General features: G+C 37.5%; 1 long non-coding RNA gene across 3 annotated transcripts; it reads left to right on the top strand.

Moving 5' to 3' along the window:
- Positions 1 to 598: 598 nt before the first annotated feature.
- On the top strand, positions 599 to 3,668 carry LOC111783187. Of its 3 annotated transcripts, none has more exons than XR_002813311.1 (3): positions 600 to 2,447; positions 2,798 to 2,844; positions 3,466 to 3,668. It is a non-coding gene; the product is annotated as an uncharacterized LOC111783187 (long non-coding RNA). The 3 variants fall into 3 exon arrangements; XR_002813312.1 differs by having other exon boundaries at positions 2,789 to 2,844; XR_002813310.1 differs by having other exon boundaries at positions 599 to 2,844.
- The last annotated feature ends 4,445 nt before the right edge of the window (positions 3,669 to 8,113 follow it).

Below are 8,113 nucleotides of genomic sequence, written 5' to 3'. Positions count from 1 at the left end.
GCTGAAATTATTCCCTGGAAAATTAAAATCAAGATGGTTCGGTCCGTTTATAGTTGAAGAAGTCACTCATTGGGGCAATAACGATAAAACATGGAGATGAAAGAAGACCTTTCACAATGAATGGACAAAGACTCAAGCCGTATTTGGGTGGAGAAGTAAAAAGAGGCATTGCCTCTTTGAGCTTAAAAAGCTGACAAATAAAACATTTTGTGGCAAAAGGGAGCTGACAAGGAACAGTTAACAAACTCCCGGGAAGCCAAGCTAGTTTTCTTTCTCCTTTTATTTATGCAATTATAGTCGTTTTTAAATAGTTTTTTTTAGATTTTATTTTACCTTTTTATCATGAATGACTCCCATGCCCCAAGGAAGTAGCCAATTTTTTTGTAGATGAATTAAGAGGATTCTGATGTAGTTAAAAAGGTTAATTTCAAAGTAGTAAGGAGGTTAATTACACTTGTACATACTAGGTTGTGATAAGTGACAAAGTTATTCTCTTTCGGTGTATGTCTAATAGCATTTCCTTGTAGCCTTTTTCACATGAGGCTATAAAAGTCCTTACAAAAAAAACAGGTCGGCCCAACAAAATTTCATTTTAGGGCTCTTTTTATTATTTTTATTTGTCATTCATTTTCTATTTCGTTGCTCCTTCCTTCAAGCTGTCCAGCCCATTTTTATTTTAACAATTTGGATTGCATTTCTTTTTTACAAAATTTCAAAACCCTAATCGACCAGTCAGTACGAGCTAGAGAGCGAAGGAAAGTGCAAAGGGAATGAAGGAGAAGACGGAGGATATGGCGAAGGAGGGGTCGAAGAAGGCGACGGAGACGGTGCAGAATATTGGGGAGAAGGCGAAGAGGACGGTGGAAGGGGCATGGGAGGCAGCGAAGGATACAACGCAAAAGATAAAGGAGAGGGTTGTAGGGTCAGATGAAGATGAGGGGGAAGAAGGGAGAGGGGGGAAGAAGTTGGATGATTGAAATAATGGGTGGAGTTCCTTAGAGTTGCATCAATGAAATTTCATGTTGTTTTAGGCTTTTGATCCAAAGATGTTCAATGTGTTTGTGGGAACTATGGAATAAGGTAGATATTTGAAGGAAATTTGTTTTGTTATCCTCTTTCTAAGTGTCTATGAATTTAAACACAAAGGAATTTATTTGGGGTATATACGTTGGGTCCAGATTTGTTGCTCTTTCGGCCAAGAGCTTTGATATGTGTTGTCCACTTCAAAGGGCAAGGTGAGATGAACCAGTATTTTTCTTTTCAATTTTTTCATGGTCTACTTCTTTCTTCTTTCTTTTTTTTTTAGTTTTTTATGGCTTTCTTTCTCTATCTTTTAGCTTTAATAATGGTGGCTCTAAATCATTTTGAACCCCATTTTCTTTGATTTGGCTTTGTGGGTGTTGGAATCTCCGTCGAAAATTTGTGTTTTGAGCTTAATTTGTGGAAGGGTTTTGATTGATAAGGCTTCTAGTGGGTGGAGTCTAAGTGGGTTGCTTCGATTTTGTGCCATGGTTGTGATTGAAGAGGGAAAATTGTAATGGAGGAGAGTGTCGGTTGAAAAGAGTCAAGGGATTGGTCACATTGTGCCTGAAAATGAGACGTTTGGCCATTTGATTGAAGAACATGGACGTGAGAGTAGCCGTGCTCTGATTTTCTTACATCAGAGACCACAAAGACCACAGGGCTTGAGGAGCACAGTCATAGCGGCTATGAGGACTCATCTTCCCCTTCTTCATTGAGTTGGTCCACTCGAAAAGCTGACGAACCCGATTGTATTAGACTTAATGTTGCTGATAAAGTAGAAAAAATTATGTTGTTAATAGGAAGCTGGGGAAGAAAGTATCTTCATCATCAGGTAATTTTAATCCTCTTTCCTTTATGGGGTTTCTCCATATAAATTGTATTAATATTTTAATGGTGTGTGGGGCTATAGAGATTGAGATGATGAAGGAAAGATTTTCTAAACTGCTGCTTCGAGAAGATATGTTAGGCTGCGGAAATGGGGTTCGTACGACATTGGCTATATCTAATGCCATTACAAATATTTGTGATATGCTTTGTCTCTTTTACACACCATTGTCTAATATTCTATCTAGGATGGGCATTGGTTACAGTGTCTAATGATTCTCTTCCCCATTGTTTTTGTTATAGCCACTCTGTTTAGGCAATTAGAACCTATTCCCCAACGGAAGAAAGTGCTCGGCTTCTTTGTGTTAGCAATCATTGATGCCTACTTGGCAGGCAAGCTTGAGGCACTGAATAAGGATAACTTCAAACAGGTTTTTTTATGGCAGTATGGGTTTTTGGAAAATAAACTTTTTGCAGGAAGTATTAGATAGTTTTGAAGTTTTCCTAAACCCTAAACTCTCCTCGCGTCGTTGAAGGAAGCTCTAAATTCGACCAAGGAGTTGCTTAGACTTGAGAGCAAGGGGAGCAAGGTTTGTCTGGTGCGTTTTCTCTACTTTTTGTGTGCTATCTGTTCAATTAGCGCGGTCTACCCTGCAATGTTGTGAATTGTTGAACAAGTTTGGGCAAAGATCTGGTCAAGTTTGGGGCTTGAAGGAGCTGCTTTGACAGCTTCTATTTAATCATAGATAGTTTTTTTGGTTGTGGTCGCTCACATGCTTAAGTCTCATAAATGTAAGCTCACATGGAAAGGATTCTCTTTGAAGCTTTTATGCAATGTATTATTCTAATTCACTTCCACTTCGAACTTTATTTGGACTCAAATCTTCCTATATTGTGATAACTTTATTTGAAATTTTAAATGCATCATCACCTACTTTAGTTGATGTAGGTGGACAAGAGCTTGGAGGAATACATTATGTCACATTATTTGTCGAAGTAAGAATCTTGCTTATCGATATAACCTATAACCTGTATAGCAACTGTAAGAGTAAGTGCACTATCTCTCATTGAAGTGTTGTGATATTGTGGCTAAGTTGCATGGTTGAACTTGTTTTCATTAGTTGTCTTGTTGTGGTATTATTTCTATTTTTCGTAAAGTAATTGTCGTTCAAACATTCAGCCAAGACACAAGACCTCCAAAACCATATGTTTTCTTATTCTATTGCTTGTTTTTTCTCTATGTTGTTATTACTCTTCTAAATTCTCATATTCCAACCCCATCCCTAGATGAAGCTTGCTGGATGAATTTATTATGGGTTGGAAAAACCTTTTTATTCCTTTTCGTTCCTTAGTATTTTAGTATTTTTTTTTTGTGTTGTCATATTTTTTAGAATATATTGCATATCATAAGTGATGGTTTTGAGAGTTTGTTTACCGCCCTATGCTGCTTAAAATTCTCTCAGTTAAGAAATAGAGTAAGGTTAGTCCATTGGAACTTTTTTTTATAGATAGACTAGAAAAACTCCTCAGTACTAGAAGGTTAGCACGAGTAAGGAGCGAGAAGTCTATGACCTACACATGCTACCTTCTTTTTATTGGGTTATTGGTTATTTATAGGAAATGGAAGGTGATAGAAGACTTACAATACAAAGGCATGAAGCAATCCCAGACAATCGAGCATCCATCCAAATAATGGAGAATACTTTATTTTGTATTGTTTGAAGTTACTAAATACTCATTTTGTAATGTAAATAGATGATGAAATTTAAATTGTGAATGGAAATTACAGTATTTAACTTGGAATGAATTGTTTGTGTGTAGATTTAGTTAAAAATGAATACATGAATAGATTTTTTTTTTTATCAAAATATAATTAATGAAATGATAATTAAATAATAAATGATCAAATGACACTCGTTAGCATAAGATTAAAGCTATGAATACTATATTATAGCGTTAAAAAAATGTTATAATAAGTTAAAGATAACATAATATTTTAGTTATATTCAACCTGCTATAGCTTTAATAAAATGCTATGCAATGTTTTTATAACAATGTATATAAGGTATAGTTTTATACTATATTATAGCATATATTATAGCTATAAAAAGACGCTATAAAAAGTCCTAGACTTTTAATAACATGGGCTGTCACGACGCTATAAAAAGTCCTAGACTTTTAATAACATGGGCTGTCACGACGTACGAAAAATGCTATAAAAAGTCTATGATAGCGTTTTTCGTATGTTATTGTATTCATTATTTGTTGTAGTGTGCTGCCATAAAGTACCGTGTTCTCCCTCATTTGTATGAATTTGATCTAATTGTTGTGCACTTTCTCACGAAACCTCAAGTCAAAGCACCAACACGAAAGATGACAGCAATTTGCTGTCAAACAAGAAAAATGAAAACTTGATGGCAGACTCCTGTTATACAGGATAGTACAGGATAGTACAGCAACCTGCTGTTAAAAAAAAAAATTAAAAATTTATTACAGCTGTATCATATACCGCTGATATAGCAGACTGCTATATTAAAAAAAAAAAAAAAAAATTTACTTCCACAAGGAGCTATCTTTTGTTTTATATAAAACTTACTTCCACAAAGAGATAACCCAACATTGCGAATTTACCTTCACACTTACAAGCAATCAAAGATAAAAATTCAGCTTGCAACCGACAATCATGGAACCGAGAACAAGAGGCAAAAAAATGGTGCGAGGGAAGGAAGAAATGCAGCATGATGAATTACAAGATATAAATCAAGATCTCTTCCTAACGGGCATCAGTTCGAAACGAAGAGAAAAGGGCAAGAACAAAATGGAGAACCTCCCAACACAAAAAGGAATAATCGCAAACAAGGAGGCGTACAACAGGTATGAGCTCCTCAAGTCAAGAGTAGTGATGGTGGAAAAAAAGTTCCCAGCATTCTACCCTACATTTCTGGAATCCTTTCTTAACGCCATCAACGATCTAGGGTGGTAGATGTTCTGTCATCAAAGGAAAGAAGCTATAGTGCTGATAGTGAAGGAGTGTTATGCACATATTGATCAAGTAGAAGGGTACACAACATTAGTGAGAGGAAAAATAGTTGATTGGAGCCCTAAAGCCATCAACTAACTGTTTCACCTACAATCTTTTGAGCACGCCACCTTCAACGAAATGGTGCTAGCTCCATCGAATGATCAACTTGAGATGACCTTGAAGATGGTAACCATAGAAGGAACACAGTGGCAACTCTCGAGAGGAGGAGCAAAGACGATAATAGTAGCAGACCTCAACCCCGAAGCAAAAGTTTGGGCTGCCTTCGTAAAAACCAACTTACTACCCACTACACATGATACTACATTGTTAGCTGACAGAATTTTACTAGTGTATGCAATCATAATGAATTTGAGCATCGATGTGGGCAAGATTGTAGCAGATGAGATTGTCAAATGTGCAAGTAAGAAAGTGGGGAGGCTGTTTTTTCCACCGTTGATAACCATGTTGTGCCTGGAGGCTGTAGTCCCTTTTGGTGAGGAAGAAGAAAAACTTGAGGTAAGAAATTTGATGGACTACGTAGAAACCCATAGGGATGGCACCAACTTTGGTTAGAGGAGGGACAATAGAGCAACAGACGATATGGATCAACTGCTGAAACAGCAAGAGGCTTTACTCAATTGGTGCGAAAACATTGATGGGAGTCGCAAGGTGTATTGGTCTTATGTCAAAAAGAGGGATGAGGAAATACATAAAGCCTTAAGAACCAAGTCCAAAAATTTAGCATTCCCAAGTTTTTCAAAAGAAATTTTTGACACTTCCTCTAACGATGCCTAAAATCAAAGGAATTCTCTGATCACACCCTTTATAACCTTGATGTCTGATTTAGAAGTATACATCCTTATTGATATGAACCAAGAGACATCAATCATACAATATGCTTCAATGTAGCATGAATTGAAATACTTTTGATGATTTCAACAATATTTTCTTCACATCTTCATTGAGATTCGAATCACTCCACAAGCAAGATTGATCATGTCGAGCTTGAATGATTCTACATGCAATCTAAACTACATAGAATTGCAAAGAATTGCAAAGAAACTTAGCCATTGGCTAAAGAAAAGCACAAATGCTCTTTAACTATATTTTCCAAGTCTGCCTTACAAATACAACATACATGGCTTTATATAGCCTCAAAAATGAAACTACGTATTCCAAGAGTTGTAACATTCCTCCTTTATGACCATAATTAGCCATTATGTAAATGTAACCGAAATTAAATAACAAGTCTTAAAATACAATAACTCTAAATTACTCTAAATTGTAACCCACCCAAAATTTACAACAATCAAACTTCATTCTTCTTCAATGTAGCATGAATTGAAATACTTTTGATGATTTCAACAATATTTTCTTCACATCTTCATTGAAGCATATTGTATGATTAATGTCTCTTGGTTCATATCAGTATTCTAGACGTCCCCTAATCTAGGGTCTCGTCTAGCCTACTTAGTCATAAGCACCCTAATCTAAGCTCAAATTTCTTCCTATTCATCAAGAAAGATAATACAAGCAATCATCATGCATAAGAGTTTACACGCAGCAGTTCATGCAGTATTAACAAACATGCTCAACAGGAAGATAACGTCCATCTTTACCCGGAGCGTAGATTTCACAAGTTTCCCATCCTCCTCATGCAAACATACTTTATCAGATTCTCTATCAAATAGACTCAATAAACATTTAATAACTAGCTTTCCTTAATCATATCATTTTCGCAGTTCCCATACTAATATACTAGGTCCGGCTAGCTAAATTAATGGGTGGTAGCATGCATGCTTGTTCCTAGCGGTTCCTACAAGTACTGCTCGTGGGAATCCAAATGGCTACTTACTTGGTTGACGCGTGCCTTCCCGAATTCGAGTTTTCTTGACGGAATGGATTCCAACAATTCTGGAATTTCCTTCACAAGTCCTAATTCACATAATAATAAGGTGAGCATCAAAATCGGGTCGGAAACCAAGCAAACAGAGATCGAATGGGAAAAAAAATGGTGCCTCACGCACCCTCGAGGGTCTCTACGCACACTTCCTACGCGCGCGTGCCCAGGCACTGCTTCTCAAGCAGACGCGGGTTAGAGGCGCCGGGTCGGGCGCTTCGCGTGCGGCGTGGGTCGGGCCGGCTGGATTCACGCGCCTAATGCGTGTCCGCTACTGGGTGAGGACGCGCCTCACCAGCCGGTGATCAACACGTGTCGATCACCGGTTCCGCCGCGCTCCTCCGCACGCCGACCAACGCGTGGCGACCTCGACCCTCTCTCCTGCGTTTTTTTTTTCCTTCCATTTTCCAGGTCTCATTCAAGTTTTGATCTATTTTCTTCCGATTTTTTTATCCTCCAATTCGTAATTCTATTCAACAAATTTTCTTCACGAACCTTGTAGATCTCATATTCTACTCCTTCGAAATAATTTTCTTATATTTTTTTTATCATCACAGATCTTAATATTTGAGTTCGAATTCGGAGAAAAACACGAGTTCTTACCGAAAATCGCGTTTTCTTGAAAACTCCGATTCAAATGCCAATCTTGGCCGCCTTCACTCCAAAACTTAACCAGATAGCACTGTTGAGGATAAGAGTCCAAGGATCAACACAAAACGTTGCTAACACACGAAAATCTTAATGATTTCTTAATGTAGACACTCGTGGACTAACCTAAAGTTCTTGGATGTTTTGACGAAATAGAAAGGTGCGATTCGTGAGAGCACCTTATCTCGGACTAATGACGGTTTAGATTGGGGACTCGGATCTCCGGCGTCGGTTCTGGACCGATCTCCTCCTCCTTCCTTAAAACCCTAATCTTCTTTCCCTCTTCTTTATTCTTTCTCTCCCCTATTCTTTTTCTTTTCCAAATTATGCCTCAACCAAAAGAGACCGCTCAAGTAATAAGGGCAAAATGACTAGTTTGCCCCTATTGTGACCAAAATTTATTTTATTTTATTATTTTTTTTAATGCTTGGGCGCTACAGGTCTGGTTCTTTCTCTCAGCCACACCATTTTATTGAGGGGTGTACGGTGTGGTTAGAAATCGCCTTATGCCTTGCTCCTCGTAGTACTCCATGAAAGTCGTCGAAGTATACTCGCCACCTTTATCAGATTGTACAGCTTTAATGTGTCTACCAATTTTCTTCTCCACCATTACTTTGAACTTTTTGAACATCTCGAATGCCTTGGATTTCCTTTTTAGAAAATAAGCCCAAGTTTTTCGTGAATAATCATCGATA

Source organism: Cucurbita pepo, chromosome LG20 (assembly GCF_002806865.2).
Source record: "Cucurbita pepo subsp. pepo cultivar mu-cu-16 chromosome LG20, ASM280686v2, whole genome shotgun sequence".
NCBI classification, from domain to species: Eukaryota; Viridiplantae; Streptophyta; class Magnoliopsida; order Cucurbitales; family Cucurbitaceae; genus Cucurbita; species Cucurbita pepo.
The sequence above is the reverse complement of the archived record's forward strand: the minus strand, read 5'-3'. Positions and strand labels throughout refer to the sequence as shown.